We start from the raw sequence: 23549 nt of genomic DNA, 5'->3' as shown, positions 1-23549 counted from the left end.
CCCTTCCCTTCCCTTCCCTTCCCTTCCCTTCCCTTCCCTTCCCTTCCTTTCTTTTCCTTTCCTTCCTTCTTTTTTATTTTTTTCTGTTTCTGTCAATGGGGTTACTAAATTCACAGATGAAAGAAGTGCTATAGATAGAGTTTTCCAACATTTTAGCAAAGTTTTTAATCAAATTACTGATATTAAGCTTGTGGTGAAGATGGAGATATATGCTCTAGATGATAATAGAATTATATATATTCAAAACTGGTAGGATGCCCAGAGTCAGAAAGAAGTTACTATTAGTTCAAGTCAGTCTGTCAAGAGATCTCCAATGGAAGTCCATGCTTGGTCATATGCTATCTAATTTATTGATGACATAAATAAAGGCATAGGTGATAAGCTCATTCAATTCTCAGATGACACAATCCTGGGAGAGATAACTAACATTATGAATAGTGGAGTCAGGATACACAAAGCTCCGAATAGGTCAGAACATTATTGGGCTAGATCTAAGAAGATGAAATTCAATAGAGATAAATGTAAAGTTTTATGCTTGGATACAAAAACTCCAGTTTCACTAGAACAAGATGAGTGAGTGTTCAAGGTTCCACAAACTTTTGTTGTAGGCATGTTACTCTGACTTGGGCTTGTGTAGGGTCCCTCAAGTGCATTTAGCACTTTTCTAAGTGACACATTGTTGTTCTGAACCCTACAAGTATCCAGTAAAACAAGACAGGGAGAGAGACAGAGAGATTGGTGGGGTCGAGGGTAGTAAGTCCCTTCCATTCTTTTTTCCATATTTCTCTTTCTAATGTGGCTCTATGGCCTGGCAGGATTTGTGTGGTCATTTGGCATGGATTTGGAATCTATCACCAATTAGTTTAATGTATATCTTTAAAAATACAGATTGGATTGATTTGTAATAGATTGGTGATAGGTCCTTGCTCAGGACCATTATTAATGATATTACTAACATTTTCTCTCAAACCTTTGAGTTCAGCCCTTACAGATCTCAAGTTTGAGTGGGAACCAGAAAATGTGGAGGAAAGATCTGCCTTCATGATACAGAGTTACATGTGTACAGTTTAGAAAATGAGTGCATGACAGATTATTATGGTGTGCATGAACAGAGATTGACTTGTGTTATAACGAGGATCTCTTTTATGTATGAGTTAGACCATAAAACTATTTAAATACCTTCCAATTCTATGCTTCTATGATTTTCTGAAACAGGGGCCTCACAAGATCATGGAGGAGGTAGTTTTTGATTGCTATTCATAGAAAGTTAGCAGGGATGTTCTTTATACAATTTTTATTCTCACAATGAATGAAGGCAAGATAATGGTTGTAGCCATCTTTCTCTTTACTGATTGCCGCATCCTCTCAAACTTCCTTAAGGATCTGCCAGAGAAAGGGATCAAATGCAAAGAGGAATTGAATTGTAAGGTATTTATTTTCTTAAGAGTTCTGTTTTTCTCTTTGTGTTGGGCAGTTAAGGGTTTAAGTAGTCCTGAGTGCTTTGAGAGGGCCTGATTTATACAAATATAAAAAGAGTGAATATTGTCTGAGGGATAAGAACTGAAGGGTATGCAAGATTATTATTAATGTTTTCTGTAAAATTTTGAAGCTCATTTATTCATTCATTCATTAAATAAACTTTTACTGGGAATCCAAAGCAGATTGATTTTGGAATTAGAAAGAGAACTGAATTTGTAGTCAAATGGCTGGGGTTTGAATCTCAGATCTTCCACTCAATACTATGATGACTTGACTATAGTCAAGTCATTAAATCTCAGTAGGTCTCAGTTGCCTCCTCTGTAAGATGAGACAGTTGGACTAGATGATCTTAAAGGTCCTTTTTCGCTTTAAGTCTGTATTTCTAAAGTTGTAATTTTAAAGTTGACTGCTATCTTTCCTCCTGAAGGCTATCCTTAATATAAATTTTAGCCTAATTTCACTCACAATGTTTATGAGGGTAGGGAGAACAAATTAATCTAGTTTGCTTTTACTTCAGACCTCTCTTAGTGAGTATTTAGGACACACATACACACACACACGAGAATTACAGGAAGTATAGAATTCTCATCAAATTTGTTGGCTTGCTGATGACCTGTCAATGATCCAGAAAGGAGAGACCACCAACAGCATGAAGTGTATCTGCTTCAGTTCTTCTGGAAAGCTTTGTTTCAGTTGTGCACTCCTGATATACTTTTCTGAGAATCCAACATCTCATGTACTTTAGCCATTGATGCACTTGGCTGGGGATCGTATTAGAATCTTTTCTCCACCTAAAAGTCCCTAGAGGTTACTTCCCTGAATGTAATCTGATTGGTAGAGTGGCCTTCAGAACACAGCCTTGTATGCCATATGGTCTGGGAAATAAATCAGTTTTTCTACTTAAAGGCAATGTAACATCTCCACAAAAGAAACTTTATCTTTTTCATCCCATCCATCATCTTCCAGCTCCACCTCCTCTCTCCCACCCTGGGAAACTGTTCCCATTTACCATGTGGGTTATAATCTCCACTGTATTTCTGTCTGCCATGATGATGGATCTTTTGCTAACAAATCAGCCTGCTTGGCAAAGCTGCTGTTTTTAAATTCTTCCTTTGATGGAAGGTTGGGTTCTACAGTAAATCATTGCTGGGTTTCAGTCAGAGAACAGATGAAGGGAAGGATGAGAAGGTTTTGGTTTCCAGGAATATGTCTTATTGAAAAGATTCCAACCTTCTTTCTTCTCCACTCCCACCAGCTCCCTGGCCAATTCTCTTCTGTAGGTGAGTTGTCAGATGTTGGCACATAGTGTATGGTGGAATTAGAACTGGAGTAAGTTTATGCTTTATTTGTTCCTTCTTATCCTTGTCCTCTATAAGGAATGCAGTGCAGTAAATCTGAAATCCAGAGATCTCAATGTCTTGGTTTGGGTTCACTATAAAAAAATTAGAGGATCCAAGAAACATTGATTTATTCTTAGAAGGCAACTCAGAGGTTAATAAGTTCAACCATTCCATTTTACAGATGAGCAAACTGAGACATGGAGATGAAACAAAAGCCAGAAGTCACATGTGTAGTAAATGTCAGAGGGAGGATTTGAATCCAGGCAGTTAGGTTTCACAGTGGATAGAGTGCTAGACCTGAAGTCAGGAAGACTCATCTTTCTGAGTTCAAATCTGGCCTCAGACACTTACTAAGTGTGGACAAGTCACTTAACTCTATTTACCTCAATTTTCTCATCTGTAAAATGAGCTGGAGAAGGAAATGGCAAACCACTCTAGTATCTTTTCCCAGAAAACCCCAAATGGGGTCACAAAGAGCTGGATGTGACTGAAAAGTGACTAAACAAGCTCCGACTCCAGAGTTACTATTCTTTCTACGATATCCTGTTGCCCTGTAATTTACTCTATATATGCCCAAACATATACAAAAAAATAAAGATCTTAGAAAAGAATTTTATGACTATGACATGTAGTGTTCCCTTCAGCACTCTGTCCCAGGAACACTGTGACATGTAACATCTCAATAGCAATCCTTGGCCAGTCTCTACTTAGTAGCGAGGCTCCCCATCAGTCATTGAGTTAAGACATCAGCAAGCTGTCAGAGAGCGTTGGCGTTAAAGGGCACGGATTTGGGATAATACATTAAATGGTCCCCAAAGATAGGGAAGGGAAAGTAGAAGACCTAGATCATGGTTACCAGTATTCTCAAGATATTCAAACATGATAATAATGTCATTTGCATATAATGCTTTTAAGGTTTGAAACATACTTTACCTGCTTATCTCATTTGGTTCTCACAACAATATTGGGAGGTTGCTGTCTAGTGGTTTTAGTTGTGTCTGACTCTTTGTGACCTCATTTGGGATTTTCTTGGCAAAGGTCCTAGAGTGGTTTTACATTTCCTTCTTCAACTCACTTCACAGATGAGGAAACGGAGGCAAGCAGGCTTACGTGACTTGTGCAGGTTGCAAGTGGCTGAGAACAGATTTGAACCCAGGTTGTCCTGACTCCAGGTGCAGTGCTCTATCCATTGTATTACCCAGCTGCCCAATTCTAGGATGTAGGTGTGATTATTATCCCCATTTTATAGATGGGGAAATCGAGGCTCAGAGAAGTTGTGACTTGCCCAGGATCTTAGAACTAGGAAATGTCTGAGGTGAGATTCAAACATAGCTCTCCCTGAAGGCCAGGGATCTATCTCCTTTACAATGACATCTCTCTGGGCCAGTCCCTGTTTTATAGACTATTCAGTTCATCATTAAAACTGAATTTTTGCCCTGTGCTTCAAAACTTCTGTTTTGTCCTGAGAAACATAGAGCCCAGCCTGCAAATCCCTGACCACAAGGTCAAGAGGAAAAGTTATTGAGGACATGAAGCAAAAGGAATTGGAGTATGCCAGGCTCTTGCTGGGTCATTATTTCTGCTTTCAAACTTGTCATCTTTATATCCTATTGTACTAATAAAAGAAGAGAATACTCGTTGACACTGATAGATAGAGCTGTACGTTCCATATTATTATATAAACCGCCTCATGCAACTTGATCTGATTGCTGTGGAGACACAAATTCAAACATTTCAATATCAATAACCTGCTCCTTAATCGTAACTCAACATCCATTCAAATTAAAGCACTGTAACTCTTTTTAGTGAAAGGAAGAAGGAAAAAAAAGATATTACAGATTTTTACCAGTTGATTTATTGTTATGTGACAATATTGAGTACATTAAATTTTAATATCAGTGCTGTCACTTTAATCATAAGTCTTGGGCTGAGGAGTTCAGAAATTACTTCATTTTAAAAAGGACATTTATTGCACTGTATAGGCAGGTACATAATTTCTTCCTTTAAGAAAACCCATGGGTTATTTTCTATGTGAGATGCAAGAACTTTTGATTTGTTCAGGTTCTGTCATTTGGGGGTAAAAGAAGCATGATTTACAGTTACTTTTGACATTAAAAAAGTGGTCTGCTTGTTTCCGAATCACTTTCAAACATTCAGAATGGGAAGTTCCTTGTAGTCTCCTAAGTTCAGAATTTAGCCTCTCTAAAGCTCAGGGATAGGGAACAAGGGAAAATGGTTTTGAATTTCAGCCCAGATCTCAAAGGGGCCCCTGCTTGCATTTGAAAGTGAGAACTCTCTAGGGTTAGCCTTGCGAAAAGCAGACGATTTCTGGCCCAGTTCTCATTGCAGCCAGCTCTTTTTGTGGAAATACAGCAGCACTTTGATTCTTATGACAAGAAATAATCCATAGGATGATTTTTTTTTAAACAAAGACCATATCTGTGGGATATCTCTCTCTGTCCCCGTCATGGGTTTTAAATAATATTTAGAACAATATTTATTTAATATTGTTATTTATTAGTATTAATACAATGTGTCCCAAAAGTCTTATGAAGTTTTAAGCTATCAAAACAGAAGCTAGATAGCACAGTGGGATACTGGAAGACTTATCTTCCCGAGTTCAAATCTGACCTTGGACACTTACTAGCTGTCAAGTCACTTAACTCTGTTTTCCTCAGTTTCCTCATCTGTAAAATGAGTTGGAGAAGAAAAGGGCAAACCACCCTTAGAATCTTTGCCAAGAAAACCCCAAATGGAGTCACAAAGAGTTGGACATGACCCAAATTAATGACTAACAACAAAAACTATTAAAATTTAAAATTGATCCAAGATTTTTGGGATACTCTGTATTTAACCTTGTGTGAAAACAAAACAAAAATCTGTCGAAGAGAACAGTTAATTCACTGTTTTATGATGTCAGTGTTCAAGATAACAACTTCTTAATAAAAAGAAAACACGTATATTTTTGAATACTCCTTGAGGGCCCTGATTAGATATTCTAAGTTCATCTGGCTACTTCTTTCTAGTTTATCTTAACAGCTAAGGCCATTTTCTTCTGCACCTGGTCTTCTTCCAAATCTTTCAGGTCTTTGCTTCTAAGACTGGCATAAACCATTTAGCATCTATTATCATATTGCTGTTAGAGGCACTAATTTTGTTACTGCAGTCATTATATATAGGTTAATATCAAGAATTATTCATGTTAATGATGATGATTATTAATGATATTATGTAATATTTATTTTTTCATATTAAAAGATAATTGATGAGAAAACATTTTAAAACCATAAGACAGGATACAAATGTAAGAAGGCATTACTGTTGAAGGAATATTACTACATCCATTTAATTCAGCAGACATTTGTTAAGCCCTTACCATATGATGCACTATGCTAAGCTAGGCACAGAAAGCAAAAGTGAAACAATTCTTACTCTCAAAGATTTTACCTTCTGTTGCAGGCATATGCCATGTACACAGATAAGTGTTAGAAATAGGGACTGGACCTGAGTTTTCATTAGTATGGGGAACCCCAATGTGAGGAAACTACCTCTGTCAAAGCAGGTCATGTCTTGTCTGTAAGTTATTTTCTTATAGAGTTGTTTAGAACACCAAGATGCTGTGACCTTCTCAGGGTCACTGAGCTGGTAGGTGTCAGAGGTGAGACTTGGACCCATATCTCCTTGTCTTTGAGAATGGCTCTCTTCTCATGATGCCAGTTTGACTCTTTATTGTATATGTATGTGTATATTTGTGTGTGTACATACATAGATACACAGAATACATACATACATATTGTAGCGGCAAGCACCCCAGTGTCCCCAGGGTGCCTGCTCACACAGGTTCTTGGATCTGCTTTGTTAAAGGAAAGCAACTCAAAATGGGTTAACAAGCTTACTTTAATCAGTCAGACATATATCGTTTATCTTGTTCAGGGGAAATAGGTCAGCACCCCGAACTTCAAAGCATACAGGCAGAATTATCAAGACAGAAACAGATCAAGTAGACAGCTTTCCAAACTGTCCAGCCATTATATCCATACCCAGTCAACATCTGGGTTTCCACATCTGGGTTTTTCAAAGCTGGGGGGGCCCTGGACAATGGCTTCCCAGAATACAGATCAAATCACAGAACACTTCTCAAAGTGAGCCCCCAAAACAAAGCTACACATCAGGGCTTATATAGCCTTCTCCTGGCCAGAGAATGTAACAACGTTATTGACTCACTGGCCAATCAAGAAGTATCTACTGAAAAACAAGCCTCCCACCCCAGGCTCCAGGTACACTTTAGCCTAGGGGCAGGGAAGATCTTCCAAATTTGCATTCCCATTACACATACACACACACACACACATATATTCACATATACACATATAATTGTAGGAGGTAAGACTAGTTAGTGGAGGATCAGAGAAGATTCCTTAGAGGCAGTGGGTGCCCTAGCTAAACCTTAAGGCAAGATAAGAATTATGACAATTGAAGTGAGGAAGGAATACATTCCAGGCTTGGGGAAGGAATTTTGAGAATACCCAGAAGTGGGAGATGAGGTTAATTTTGTTCTGCTGTTCTGTATTCTGGAATGGAATAGAATAAATATAGTTATAATTTTCTAAAATATTCCTCCCCTGGATAATATAAGATTTAACATGTTCATCTTGTTTAACATTTATCTCAAATACTCAAATGTATTTGTGATCTCATTGGTACAGAAACTGTTTCCACATTTATCTTGTGGAATTTTTTTCCAATGCTTGTATTGCCAAGGGAATATTCACAGCACCAATGGCAACTATGAATGTGCTGGCATAGTTCTGAATCACAAAATATAACAGACTCTCTATGTGGAAGACAGAAACAAAACATTTATTCAGACACCAGAAAGCCAAATCCCAACACCAGAAAGTTGAACTCATCATATAAACAAAGAAATCTATACACAATAACACTGCAGAGGGCATTGCCATGACCAAGTCTTCCTTCCCCCTGCTCTTGCCTTCTCATAAATACTCACAGTCCTAACTGTCTGCTAGCCTACATTCTCTCTCTCTCTCTCTGCTCTAACTGCTCTGACTCATTTCCTGCTCCACCTGTTCAGCAAACTCCTCCCACCACAGATTCCATGTGATTACATTAGGCCTATTAAGAGCCTATTTAGGGAAGATCTTCAAATTCCCTTAGACTTATTAAGGGACAGGGAAGATCTTCAAATTCTCATTACCATTACAATGATTCAGATCACAACTTGTCTGTGTCTGCTCATACCATATGACTCTTTTCTTTCTTTTTAAAAAAATATTGTATTTTAACTTATGAAATAACACAAGTATTTCCCTGACATTGTAGAATAAAAAAAAAATCATTGCACGTGAAACTGCAAATCTATTATGTACGGTTTGCTATTCCTTTTAAATATACAATAAGCTTTTCATTTTTTTTTACAAGCAATTGGGGTTAAGTAACTCGCTTAAGGTTACATGGCCAGTTATTTTGTGTGGGTGCCAAGTATCTGAGGCTGGAACCGATCCTGGGTCTCCCGACGCCGGGGCCAGAACTCTTACTGCACCACCTGGCTGCCCCAATAAACTTTTTATTTAACTTTCTTTTCCCCCCCTCTTTTGCTTCCCCTCTCCCCATCCCACAGATGGCTACTGTTACACACAAATGTATGGAAAATCATTATATATGATGTATATGTAAAATCACACATACATGTATATATATATATGCAAAAGCATTATATACATGCTTATATTTTTCCAGTTCTCAAATCATTCTATACATACTTTTATTTTTCCAGGTTCCTTTTCCATGTCCTCCAATAATTCACCACAAGGTGAACATCCACTGAACTACCACTGAACATTATGGAAGCCTTCTTCACATTCTCCTAACATCATAAGAAGACCAGTAGAAGGCTCTGCCTGCCCGTCTGTCATTACTTGCACTTGCCACAGGATGAATCCATCTTTTCTTTCTACCACTGAATTCATTATTTAAAGTATTTTACTTGTTTGTCAAAATTCCCTCATTGGTAGCAACCTGTTCATACCTACTACATACCTTTCCATTGTCTGGTGAGATAATAACTTTTATATTCCCATATAGTAACAACTACATACTGTTCCTATTGAAAAGATAAATTTTGCTTTTGTAAGAAATCTTGGAATGTGAGAAATCTTGGAATGTATAAAGAAACTTTGCAATTTCCTGAAGACTATGAAGCCCACTTTACTACTCTTATTCAACTGTGGGGTCAACTCGTTGCCTAGCTATACTCTCTGTTCTTGATATACAGATTGATGGATATGCTTTATATGTTGTTCATACAATTACATGTTTGTGATCTGAGCAATTGATGTATTCATCCACTTCATCTTTCCTTTGTGATGGTCAAGCCAAAATTCCTTGAGTATTACAGATATCTTTTAGGAATCCCTGCAATGTCCCTATGTAATCAATACAATATCTTCGGCAAATAGGAGCATTTGGAGGATATTATCATGTTCAACAAATTGTTCCTCAAACTGTATTCTGCAATAGATCTTCACTGTCATAGTGGTGAGCAATTTTGATGGCTCTATGTTTTATACCTTGCCTTATGTTTATGATTAGAAGGTCATTGAGTAGAGTTATTTGTGATGTATTTCTCAAGGAATCTTGAGTAATTCTGATAAGAGGAGAAGCACCATTTATAGAGCTAACCTTGGAACCAGGAAAATCTGAGTTTAATTTTTGCCTCTGTCACAGAAGAGCTTGTAATGGGAATGCAAATTTGGAAGATCTTCCCTGCCCCTAGGCTAAAATGCACCTGAAGCCTGGGGAGGGAGGCTTGTTTTTGAGTAGATACTTCTTGATTGGCCAGTGAGTCAATAAGGTTGTTACATTCTCTGAGCCAGGAGAAGGCTATATAAGCCCTGATGTGTAGCTTTGTTTTGGGACTCACTTTGAGAAGTGTTCTGTGATTTGATCTGAATTCTGGGAAGCCATTGTTGAGAGTCCCCCGGCTTTGAAAAACCCAGATGTGGAAACCCAGATGTTGACTGGGTATGGATGTAATGGTTGGACAGTTTGGAAATCTGTCTACTTGATCTGTTTCTGTCTTGATAATTCTGCCTGTATGCTTTGAAGTTCGGGGTGCTGACCTATTTCCCCTGAACAAGGTAAACGATATATGTCTGACTGATTAAAGTAAGCTTGTTAACCCATTTTGAGTTGCTTTCCTTTAACAAAGCAGATCCAAGAACCTGTGGTAGCTGCAAACCCTGAGGACGCTTGGGGTGCTTGCTGCTACAGAGCTGTGTGACCTTGGGCAAGTCACTTAAACTTTAGTTGCTCCAGGCAACTCTCTAAAACTACAATTTGCAGAGAAGTTGCATTCCAAAATTCTGGCATTCCAAAATTTGGGTTTTCAATTGTCACAACAATTCTCCAAAGATCAGTGAAACAAGGACTCATCAGGAAGTGAATGCTGCCTTTGGTGATGAACTTGGTGTGACATGCTATGTAGGAACTGAGCTAAGTTGAGGAAATTTCTCCTTGGGAGCTTTACACATCTATGAAATCACAAATTTAACTTACAAAAAATGGATGGAGATATCCTGTTAAAAAAGATCCTGTGTGGTATCATTATACCATCCCAAATCAAATGCTTTTCCACAATCAACAAACAATAACTACAGTAAGATTTTATATTCCCTATATTTTTTTCATTAATTGTGGTATGGTAAAGATGTGGTACATTGTTGAACATTGCTTTTGAAAGCCTGCTTGTTTTCTACTAATATTGGCATTTAAGAAATCCTCCATTCACATAGATGATTCTTATAACAATTTTGTATAGATGGAAGATTAAGCATATAGGTCAGTAGTTACTGATGTTGATTTTTTATGTTTTTTTTTCTGTATGAGATTTTTTTCTCCTTCAGTATCTTTCCCTCCTTTAGATATCTTGTAGTCTGATCTCTTTACGCCCTCACAATTTTGTTGTGTCCAGTATGGATTTCCTCCATATGCTCTTTGTTCAATTCTAACATTTTCCCTGTCTATTCTCTCCTTAATACCATTTTTGCTTTCCCTATGTAGTGGAAGGTCTGGCTCATGCTCAGAGTACCTCTAACAGTATCTCCCTGGATAGAGATGCCAGGAAGTCTGCTTCTTGCTTCTGGGACAGTCATGATGATACATAATGGAAGTGCGTTGGAGAGATTGTGGAATGTTTACCGACATTCTGTAATGTCAGTATTCTGGCTCTGGTCAATTAACCACATGGTCAAAAGGGGGCTCTTTGGATTGGAGTCACAAAAGCCTGAGTTCAAATCCAGTCACAGGCACTTACTAACTGTGTGACCCTGGACAAGTAACAATTTCTGCCTTAGTTTTCTCAACTGTGAAATGGGGATAATAATAACATCTACCTCTTAGAGCTGTGGTGAGCATCAAATGAGGTAATACTTGTCAAGCTCTTAGCATGGCACCTGTAATGTGTTATAGTCTGAGAAGAGGAATAACATAGGACAAGGCTGGAAATGAAAGATGCCACTTGGACAGTTTGAAGAGATAGTGCAAACACACTCTTTCTGCTCTCAAGTGAAAGTTATATGCTCAGAATAACTTTTAAGTGAAATGATTCTGAAAGCTTTGGTTGGGGAAGCATTCCAAATAGGTCTGTTAGCTTCAGCCACTTCTTCTTTGCCTTAGTATTCTGTTTTTGTGTGGCAAACGATTAAGGGAGTAGGGCCTACAGTTAAACTTCTAAAGGGTGCCTTAATATTCTGGAATCCCAAAATTTGGGTTTGCAGTTGGCACAACATCAGTGCCTCAAAGATCAATGAAACAAGGACTCATTAGGAAGTGAATGCTGCCTTTGGTGATGAACTTGGTAGGACTAATTCTATGTAGGAACTGTGCTAAGTTGAGCAGATTCTCCCTAATGCCCAAAGTAGAGGGTAGAATATTCCCCTGAGGTACTGGACAAAATGTTCTAACTTTGTTTTTCCTGCATCTTTGAATTAAGAAAAAGAAAAAAAAATGAATGACATATAGTCAGAACCGTCACCTTTATTAAAAACCTTGGAGACTAGTTCTTAAGAGACAAGAATGTTTGTTGAAAAGCTTCTGATTTAGATGTAGTAGAGGTGACTACTGGTCTACTGCATAGAGCACTAGGCCTGAAGTCAGGAAGACCTGAGTTCAAATCCAGATTCAGACACTTCTTAGCTGTATGACCCTGGGCAAGTCACTTAACTTCTGATTGCCAGACAAAATGGATCCATTGGATCCACTGGAGAAGGAAACAGCAAACCACTTCAGTATCTTTGCCAAGAAAACCTAAAATAGCATTGCAAAGGTCTGGGCATGACTGAAATGACTGAACAACAACAGAGGTATTCACAGCTGTCCATCATTTGGGATGCAAAAAGTAAAAATTAGAGATGAACTTGTATTCCCCTTAACGAGCATCTTCTTATAGGATGATCAAAGATCCTAACCAGATAGTAGATCTAAGTTATATTTGAAGAAACACATTCTTTCCTACTTTCTACTCTCTAAATGTATACCTTCTGTGCTGCAGAGCAAGTCAGGGATGAAAGGGGTGGGGGTTCAGAATCTTAAAAGTAGAAAGTTAAAACAGTGAGATGCCTGTTACTTTTCTGTACCTTTTAATGACATTTGATGTTTCTGTGGAAAGCAGCTTGTTTTTCCCAATTTAAAGTTCAATGTCATTTGAGGTAAATAGAATCACCTTCCCCATTCAAAGGAAGGCTTCTATGGTCAGTCCTCTAGTGTGTTAGAAAAGTTATATGAGCAGGAGTCTCAAATCCTTTTGCTGTTTTTCCCAAACACCTATTAAATGAGTTTCCAACTTAATGACTTAGCTTTATGGTGGCTGGCACATTCCTCATATATCTTGAAGTCAAAGTCAGCTGGTTTGAAATTTTCCATCTATCATTCCCCGTATTGATCCAAGTGCTCTGTAAGAAGGCTTCTAGCATAGCAATAATGCATAGAATCTGAGCTCAATGATTTGCCTTCAGCTACACCACCTTTCTAGGTTGGGTTTTAGATTTCCAAGGCTGATATTTGATGGTTATAAACTACCAATTCTTTTCTCCTTTGAGTCCTGTTTTCCTAGTTCTTAAGGTCAAAAGCAGAAGAAAAACTTGCTTATATTCTCCTCTGATTTTTGCACACAGGGCAACTGCTGAGTTGAGTGCCAAACTGAGCAGCCTTAACAAAAGAAAATAATGTTAATTGCTGTGTATATGTGCTAAGAAGTGCTTCTGAGACACATCTCTGCACTTGTCATCTACCACTGGAATAAGCTGATTATGGCATCTGCAGCAGTGTTCATTATCATTCATTTCAAACCTGTCTATTTACTGCAAGAATCTAATTCCAACTGTATTCATTTGTAAAATATCAGAGCCTTCAGATAAATCATGGCAAATTGATGGCTCCTATTTACTTAGACTCCCTGATTAATTCATCGAAATGTCTGATCAAAGACTATCATTAAACAATCAATTATCTGCCAGATTTTAATTTGAACTGTTGGCTTCCTTTTGTAAGTGTGTAGTTGTATTAGTATGAATATGTGATTCCTTCTCCTTCTCTTTTTCTTCTTCTTTGTTCCCTTCCTTCTGCTCCTTCACCCTCTCCTTCTACTCCTCTTTTTCCTTTTCCTTTTTCTTCCTTCTTCACATGATACATGTTGATAATATGCCTATATTGATTACAGCTAGAAAGAACCATTGAGTCAAATGCCTTCATTTGAACTCAGCTTCAGCAAGATTAGATCACTTGGTGAGTGATGAAGGGAGTGGGCTGCCCATTCATTGTACTCTGCACTCAGCAGGTTGGGGTTCAAATCCCATCCTTGTCCAGTTCTGGATCTAGTCTTAGGGTAGCTATATGGTACAATGGGTAGAGTGTTGGACTTCAAATTGGGAAGACAGGTTCAAATCCTGCCTTAGACACTTATTAGCTGGTTGACCCTGGGCAAGTCACTTAATTCTCCAAGTCTTAGTTCACTCACCTATAAAATGAGGGCTTTGGACACCAAGGTCCTTTTCAGCTTTAAATTTATGATCCTATGGATCTCAGACCCCCTGAATCCTAGTCTATTGCTCTTTCTACTATGCTACCCTAGAGGTGACAAGTTCATCAGAATCCCTGTTATCAACAAATATTTATTATGTACCCACTGTGTACTTGAGCACTATTTTAGGGGATGAGGAAGATATAAAAGAAAATATGGAGCTTACAGCCTAGGAATTTAAGACCCCTATATGAAATAGCTATGATATATGGTGAGTTCATTAGACAGAATATAAAATGCTTATCAAAGTGTAAAGGGGAATGCTGGGGAAAAGAATTAGAGAAGTCCCCATGTAAGAGATGGCATTTAAGTTGGGTCATATTTAAATAATAGGTAGGAATTTAGCAAGTTAAGAGGCTAAGGGATCAGAAGATTGTGTAGATTAAGAATTGGAAAGGATCTTAGCGATTATATAGCATCCCCTTCCCCCTTTCACACCCTGAGAAAAGTGAGTCTCATGGAGAGGTTTCCCAAGTGGTAAGTGGTTCTTACAGTGTTCAGGGCTGACCTTGGGGAATTCTGTGATGCTCCTAAAAAGTAGAGTTATAATAGGCCTCTGGTTCTGCATTCCTCCTGCATCACCAAGCTGCCTCCATGGAAGGTATTCTAGGTATAGGGAACAGCATGGGCAAAGGCAGAGAGAGTTTGGCAAATTGTATGGTGAAGAGAGGAATAATATAAGACAAGGCTGGAAATGCAAGAAGCCTCTTGGGCAACTTGAAGTACAAATACTCCATTTCTTCCCTCAATGGAAGGTTATTCATTCATAATAACCTTTAAAGTGAAGTGTTTCTAAAGGCTAAAATGTCATGTATAGAAGTGCTCCCCAGGGTAGGAAGCTATAATGTATTTTGAAATTTAATGAGCTCCTAGAGCGCCCTCTCCTGGGATAAGGGAGCAAAGAGTTGTGTTTTTCAGACTCGTAGCCCCTGGGCAGAAGTTCTGTGTTCTGTTATTTTTCTCTGCCCTCCAAGTTGAACCATTTGGTGGTTGTGTGTATAATTGAAAAGTTGTTTTGCTGTGGACTGGGAGGGTTTGGAAGGGAGAAAGTCACATGGCTTTGTTAAGGTTTCACTGCACTGCACCAACATCCATAAGATAATTAATACAAGGGAAACCATTCAGAAGATGGGGTTTGCATTCTGTTCATAGGGTGATTGCTTATTTGTTCCTGTTTATAATCGGGCAGCTTGCTATTTGCAATCTTCATCTGCCCAAGGTAGTAATCTAAAAGCGGCATGCAATACATAGCAGGGAACTATTCTGAAGAAATTTGCTCCTAGGCAAGGCTGATCTATTTGTATTGACTTCACTAAAACCAATTGCAAATCTGTGTTACAATGTTGGATTTTTTTTTAAAGTCACATATAGAAAAATGCAAATGATCATAGAAAAGAGATGTTTATTCTACAGATGAAGGATGTGTTGCAAGATCAGAGGGTGGGATGGAGGACAGGGATGACATATTAGCCATCCTTTAAGGACCAATTCAAATATTTTCTCCTCCATAAAGTCTTTCTGGGTCTCCCTATCAGGAAGAGATTTCTCCTTCCTTTGAACTCTCATGGGATTTGTGTTCCTCTACCTACTTATCACATTATACTTACCTGCTTATATTTTTATTTGTTCTACTATAATATAAAGTCTCCAAGGACAGGAACTTTGTGTCCTCAGCACTTAACCTTGAACATAGCAAGTGCTTATTAAATATAAAGCATTCCAAAAGTCTCAGTTCAGTTTTAAGCTTTTGAAGTCTGCTGGCTTGGGTGTTTTAATTTGTATTATCCTGTTACTCATTTTTTTGTTTGTTTGTTTGGAGGAGGTAAGGCAGGGCAATTGGGGTTAATTGCCTTGCCCAAGGTCACACAGCTACTAAATGTCAAGTATCTGAGATTGGATTTGAACTCAGGTCCTCCTGACTCCAGGGCCAGTGCTCTATACTCATAATTCTTGGTAGATTGTGAGCACCCTGAGGGAAGTTTTATTTATGTTTGTAATGAACTTACCATCTAGTACAATGAAGAACATATAGAAAGAGCTTAATTAACCTCTGATAAATAAAAATGAGGTGATAAGAAAAAGAGATGCAATAAACAAGTCTATAGCTCCTTGTCATTACAATGCCTCACCATTTTAGCCATCCCTTCACTGTTTGAAACTATTTATCTTTGAACAACAACACATTCTAGAAAAGGGAACCCAAGAAAAATGAAGATAAGACTAATAAGATAGAGACTATGATGCAGTTTTTTTTTCCTGTTGTGTTTTTGAAGCCCAAAGGACTCTGGTGTCTTGGAGATTCCTGTGGTGCTGCTAAGATTGGTAGGTGGACCGGGGGAATATTCCTTGAAAAGAAAATATAGCTCTATTAACCAGTGATAACCTCCTCTCTCCCCTCCCCTCATTTATATACATATAATCAGATGACAAATTCTCCACTTTCACCAATGACAACTGGATTGGTCTATACCTTATCCCTTTTATAGTAATCTGTCAATCTGCAATTTATCCTTTTGTTTTATCTTTTACCCTTGTAGGCTCTCCATTATCAATCAATTAATTAATGAGCATTTGATATGTGCCTACTGTGTGCCAACTACTGTGGATACAATTATAGATGATGAGAGAGCTTCTGCCCTTAAAGAGCTTGTGTTCTGCTAGAGAGTGATAAAAACTTCATAGACAATGAAATACAGGATTCATGAAATCTCTCTCTCTCTCTTTCAACACACACACACACACACACACACACACGGACTGGGGTGGAGGAATCAGGAAAGGCAATTGAGGCAATTTGCATAGAGCAAAGGTGACCTGGAGTAAATTGCAGTTATCTGGGAAGACAGATTGTGCAAAGTTTTACATGCCAAACAGAGGAGTTTGTATTGAATGAAATTAGGAACCACTGAAGCATCTTGAATAAAGGAGTCACTTCCATCAGAACTCCTCTTTAGGAAAGTCAACATGACCAATATTTGGCAAATGGAGTGGAAAGGGGGAAAGACTGTATGCAGGGAGACATGTAATTTCCTTGAAGGTACAGACTATTTTCTTTTTGCTCATTTTATCCCTTGGACCTTGCACATAGTAGGTATTTTAACTGAGTTGATAGAAAGTGCTCGACAAATATTTATTGATGGATTAATTGATTTAATTGAACACAAAGAGGGAGCTATGGAACAGAGCAGCAATGATATTAGGACCCAGTCACACTCTTAAAAATTTTTGAGGACTCCAAAGAACTTTTCTTTATGTAGGTTATATCTATGGGTATCTACCATGTTAGAAATTAGAACTAATACATTTAAAATATTTACTTATTAATTAATGTAAAATATAATAAACCTATTACGTGTTAACATAATATTTAGAAAAAGAAAAGTAACCATATTTCCCAAAACAAAAAAGTGAGAAAAGTGGATTATTTTACATTTTTCCCTTCAATCTCTTTAATTTATGGTTTAATAAAAGACAGCTTGATTCTCTTATCTGCTGAGATCAATTTGTTGTAATGTGTTGTCTTAGTTGACTTAGATGAACAAACTCCATCCTTGCACAGATACATAGTCAGAAAAGTGAACAGTATTTCACTAGGCAAACAACATCTTATTATTTTGAAAATAGTATTGACCTTGTGGACCTCCTGAAAGGTTCTCAAGGACCCAGGAGTCTAAGAACCGTATTTAGAGTCCTACTAGGAAGAGTGGATGGTGAGTGTAGAGTCATGTCAATGGAGGGATTTTTTTTATACTGTTAGTTCTCCACACCATGAAATCACAAATTAAGACGAAAATCAAAACAAATTAACATAACAAACAAGTAGGCAAATGAGTTTGTTCATATATAGAAGAAAGTTTCTATTGTCATCTTCTTTGCTTATTTTGTTTCAGGTTCCCTCTCCCCCCCTCCCCGTTTGATGTAATGTGAGTATTTGGGCTGAGACTATTACCACCTCTACTTGTTTTGTTTATTCAGCATAGATGGCACATACAGCTGGTCTTTATCAGGTAGGCAGTCCCTGATAAAGGTAACAATGAGAATGTCTTCATTATTAACATAATAAGGAGGAGGCAGCCAACTTGTAGAAATTGTGTCTGTGTATTTCTGGAATCTGCCTTGTGTTATCTGCCTTCTGCTAATTAGACCCCAACTAACAATAGCAGAGACTCAAAGAGAGAAAGAGCCACAAGATTATAGTCACATTTTATGACAGCCACTTAGGGCTCTTCTACTTAGCTTTCTCAGTTGAGATTTCTGCCTGAGGTACCAGGTCAAAGAAAAACAACCAAAACTAAAAAAAAACAAAAAAATCCCCAAAACCCAGGAGGAAAAAAAATACTGCAAAGCTTCCATATGCTACTTTGGAGTCTATGTGCCAAACCAACAGATGTACACCTCTGGTAGGTGATTATGCCTCACTGAATCCAACTTCTACCTCTCACCTATGCCCAGGATAATTATTCACTTGTTGAAAGTGTCTTTAAAAAAGTCAGCCTGGAAGTTAAAGGGAATGGGGTGACTGGGGGTTGCAATCCTGTCAAAATGGGCCTCTGTGGCACATTCTTTCCAGACATTCCTCTTCTTTACTAAGGAATAGCTTATGATTCTCAAGGCTATTGAAGGCCTCTTGGATTGTTGCTGGGGGCAGAAAAGCAGATGTCTGTATGGAATAGAAATCTTCAAGTCTTAGTCCCATTACACCCTTTCCCACTGAAGTTCTGGTCTGGTCATTTTCTTGCTTGACTTCAAGTCAAGCCCCTGCCCTTTCCTGGATCCCTGAAGTTAGATACTCCTCTCAGAGGTGTCAAAGATTCATAGCATGTTAGAGCTGGAAGATGACAGAGGTCAAGGGCCTGTTATCACCAAACCACCACCCCAGCCTTGATCATTATGTCCTTTCCCAGGCAAGCCATCTACTGTCACTTGGTTCAGAGTTTCCACATAGGTATGGGAAAGAGGGAATAGGTTGGAATTACTCAAGAAGTCTGAGTCAAAGTGAGGGTGTATCAGAAAATACAGGAAGCCTTATTCTTGGCCACTGGCAATGGAGCAGGATAAGAGAAATAGTAATCTCAGCTACTCAATTCAACAAACATAATAACAACTAGCATTTTTATAGCAATTTGTGGTTTGCAAAGCACACTTTACAAATATTTCATTTAATCTGAACAATGCCGGGAGGTAGGTGCTATTGTTATCCTATATAGATAAGGAAACTGAGGCAGTCAGTGCTGATGTTAAAAGCGTCCCAGAGCTAGCTGTGTCTGAAGTTGGATTTAAACTTGAGTCATCTTTGTAGAACTTTAGATCAGGCTCAATCTGCTGTACCACTAAACCATCTAGCAAGTACTGTGTTCATAAGGACTTCTGTGTACCTAACATTGAACTAGGTGAATTCAGTCCCTGCTGTCATGGAGCTTGCAATGTAGGTGGGGTGTGTGTGTGTGTGTGGGGGGGCTATCATGTCTTCTTTCAAGACTAGGCTCAAACACCACCTTTTCCATTCCCTAAATTGCCTGTCTACAAAATGAACTTTGTTCCAAGAAACTCCCATAGAATTTCATTTGTAACATTATGGTTATTTCTGTGTCTGTCTTATATCCTCTTTTAGATTGTAACCTTCTTGGGACCAGGGATGGGGGTCCTATTTATCTTCGAATATCCCACATCTACTAAAGTACCTTGAATAAAGTAGGTGTTCAATTAATGTTTATTGAACTAATGATCTCATGCCTTCCTGGGCTATCTGGAGACTCATTCTTCTCTCTGGGCTCATTGGATCCTGGGGTCAGGCTCACTGGATTGTTGCTATTTTATTAAATATTACACACAGGGGGTGGGATGTGTGAATATGAAAAAAATAAAGTGATTGATATTTGATTTTTTTCCCCTTTTTGGTCCTGACCTATGATTTCACTGAAGTACAGAATGATAAATGAATAAACTCATACTTCCAAAGCAGATCAACAACTATTCTGCAAGCTAGTCTTAGAAAGTTGCCTAGGGGCACTTAGAAATTAACTGACTTTCCCTGGGTCACCCAGGCAGTATGCGTCAGAGGCAGGACCTGATCCCAAGTCTCCCTCACTCTGAGGCAGCCTCTATTCATCATGTCAAGTTGCCTGTCATTCTTAGGCAAAGGAAAAATATCAAGGGGTACATAAGACACATTGGACAGGGCAGACGACTTGGGTTCAAATTTTAGCTTTGTCTCTTACTCCATGTGTGCCTTTGGGTAAGTCACTTCCATCTATCTATGTTTCAGGTACCTCCAGGTTGGACTAGATGATCTGTGAGGCCTGTTCTAGTTGGATCCTGAATGAGGCTAGTCCTGAAGAAAAGCATGGGACTGACTGCCTTAGAGCACTCCTCAGCCCTCTGAATGGGGTGCTAGCTCCCAGCATTGTCTTTGGAAGGAAGTACCGTACAAGTGGGGGAAAGTTTTCCTTTCAATCCTCACTGGCTCTTTAATTTTATTCCTGTGAAAAATACAAATGAAGGGTCTCCATGCTCTAACAAGTACTCTGTGAATCTCAGGGCTAAAATAGTTTCTCTGACATGCTGGGATGAATGTTTGGTTTCAGAGCACAGTTGCATTGTAAGGCATCAGCAATGATAAAAGGCTCTATTTCCAACAACAAGCAGTGGAATGGAAAACCAGAAAGGGAAAGAAAGAAAGAGAGCATCATAAAGGAAACAGTATAGCATGTCTGGTTCACTAATGTACAGCCATGTGCCTATGCTGTGAGCTCAGAGGTTATCAGAGAGCCAGAGTTCTCTTTCCATTTCCTCCTGGGAATGACTATAATCATTGTTTGGATTCTATTTATGGGCTGAATCTCTGACTGCCTCAGCCTCCTGGTGAGGACAGGGAGGTAACTTTTTTTTATTTTCTCTCTTGACAAAATGGTTGTGGTACTTGGCAAGGTAAACAGGGACTTCCCAGCCTGACATTAAGAGTGGAAGGCTAAGGAGAAGTAGAGATGGTTCAGAGAGCCACAGTGGGAGTGCAGCAGCTATCATGCTGACAGGTCTATTCAGGGACAAAAATAATGGCTGTAGCTAGGACAAAGGAAATAATAACAATCATTTTAGGACTGAGGTGTACTGTAGGATTTTCTACCCTTTGGCCTATCTTTGGCTCACTGAAGAGGATTCATTCAGTGGGAACAGGTGGCTATTTTGAGCATCCTGTAGTTGCAGAGAGTGGAGGGCAGTGTAATTGACAGGTATAGCCCTGAAGCCTGCCCATCTTTCATCTTTACCTCAGAGGTCTTGTGTTCTTAAAAATATTAAAAAAGGTGGAGGAGACAGAAACCCTTCAGTTCTGACAGCTATTTCCTTTATTTTACACAGACTTCTATTCCAATGAGGTCATATTTAAAACACATTACTGTCAGTAGCAGGACAAAGACCACAGCAAATAATAGAAATTAATGCTTGCTTAAGAACAGGGATAGAAAAAGTGGATGATTTCCATGATTTACTTGTAACTCTGCTGCCGTTCCCGAACCTGACATTAATGGTGACATGGCTGATTGTCTTTACAACAACATTTGAAAATACAGTATAATTAATGTTTGCACATTTGGTTAGATTTGACATTTGAAGCACAACTTAAGGACGGTGTTATTTATGGAGGATAATGAATAAACGGAGGATGGAAAGGTGTGCCATTCGGCTTAATGAAATAGTCATGAATGTTTATTTGTGAGCATGTATAAACACTCCACAGCAATCCCTTTGTGCTCAGGGAGCCTGCCTCAGCTCCCACACCAAGCAGGGCTGATGTGTGAGCATCTGGATGAGACTTCAGAAGCACACCTGGGGAAGCTTGGGAAAAGAGAGGCTGATGATCCAGCTGGTGACACACTGGACCCACACTAAGCCAAATGCCCTGCAGGACTCTCCGAGCAAGTGGCAGCTGGCAGGATCACTTTTCAGGACAAGTGTAAAACCAACTACCTAGGACAAATCCCTCCTGCTGCTGCCCCCCTACCCCTACCCTTGTGGGTTTTTTTTACATTCCCCAATCTGGTTAATCAGATCTGGTCTCTTGACATCTTTCTTCTATTTCATCTGGCTACAGCTTCAGTGGCTTCAGCTTCCTCTCTCTTTTTGATATGTTCTGGAACTGTTACATTTCAGATAGGTGAATAAGTGGCAGAGTTGGGTACTATGATTTTTATTAACCATAGGCTCATGAAATGTGGCATAATGGAAAGGGGACTAATTTGGATCCAGAAGCCCTAGTTTTGAATCCCAGATCTGCTACTTGCTCCCAGGACAAGTTACTCCTTCATCCATCCATCATCCATCCATCCATCCATCCATCATCCATCCATCCATCATCCATCCATCCATCCATCCATCCATCCATCCATCCATCCATCCGTCTATCTAGGATTGCAAAAAGTAAGAGACTCTGGAGAGGTAGGGACTTGTCAGGCATTGTTAGGGAGCCTGGGGCCTTGTCTTACTGTACTATGGCCAGTTTCCTTGACCTCTGCCCTGCAATCCATTGCCCTGACATCTATTGTTATTCTGCCCTGAATCACTGCATCAATACATCAACACAGAGCAATAGCTCTGCTCTTTATTACCCACTTTACTAGAACCAAGACAAATGCTCTAATTTTAGGTGTGCCCCAAGCAAAGATCAAAGCTTCACATACCTCTCCTTTCCCCTCCAGAACCTAGCTAGGACCTAAATCTCACCTCTTGTACTCAAAACAGGATCAGACCTTTCACACTCACTAGACCCCCTCACTTCTAACCCTATGCATTTAGGACTGGAATTTTCAACACCAGGACTTCAAGTCACTGGGGACCAGTGACTCAGAAACAAGAATCCTTGTCAGCATCCCACTTTCATGAAGGCCACTGAAAACATGTCTGATCTCACTTCTTCCCTATTACTTAAAGCAGAATTAACTCTACCCTTTTGCCTTTGCTATTCCCGAAGGCTTTTGATAATGAACTCTAGCCAATAGGTATTATAGTCCCATCCCATGGTTAGTAAACTCCTACCTCTTCCTCTAGCAAGCCATATACTATAGGCTCCCTGCCAGTCCAATGGAAAACTACATACCTCACCCTAACTTTTTATGCTACCACTTCCCATTCTCTTGTTCCCATTCACTTCAATACTTCCTCTCCTAAGTCCCAATTCAGCTCTGCCTGGCCCTTCCTTTGTGCCACCTGGAGCTCCTGGAATCACTTTCTATGCCCTTTCTACCACCCATCTTTAGAAGAGCTTGGATCTTTTTCTTTCGAGACCTTATTGTCCCCTCTAGAAGACACTATCTCCCTGGCCATCCTCTTCAGTACTGGATGCATCTTCTCTCATGCCCCTTGGCATACGAGGACAAGAGGAGGAACAGGAACATTCCTTTATTTCCTCTGACATTTCTATACCCTCCTTTTGTCACCATCATTTAACCTCTGCTTTGAAATTTACCCTATGCAGATACCATAAGCAATTTCCTACTAACCCTTTGATAATCCTCCCTACTTTCTTAATGGACAGAACATAATACTTTGCTCATAGTCTATCTCTCTACCCCTATTCCTGATCTTAGACTAGGGGACTTCAAAATATAGAGTCCTCAACTGCACTTTTTTACAACATTTGA

At 39.1% G+C, this 23549-nt stretch overlaps 1 long non-coding RNA gene across 4 annotated transcripts in view; it reads left to right on the top strand.

Moving 5' to 3' along the window:
• Positions 1-23549, top strand: part of LOC138164102 (uncharacterized) — a 218656-nt gene that overhangs the window by 52384 nt on the left and 142723 nt on the right. The window lies entirely within an intron of this gene.

This window comes from Petaurus breviceps, unplaced genomic scaffold (assembly GCF_028583685.1).
Source record: "Petaurus breviceps papuanus isolate PSGF00001 unplaced genomic scaffold, PetGlider_PUasm1.0 189, whole genome shotgun sequence".
Classification (NCBI taxonomy): domain Eukaryota; kingdom Metazoa; phylum Chordata; class Mammalia; order Diprotodontia; family Petauridae; genus Petaurus; species Petaurus breviceps.
Note: the sequence above shows the minus strand (reverse complement) of the source record. Positions and strands in the feature narration are given on the sequence as shown.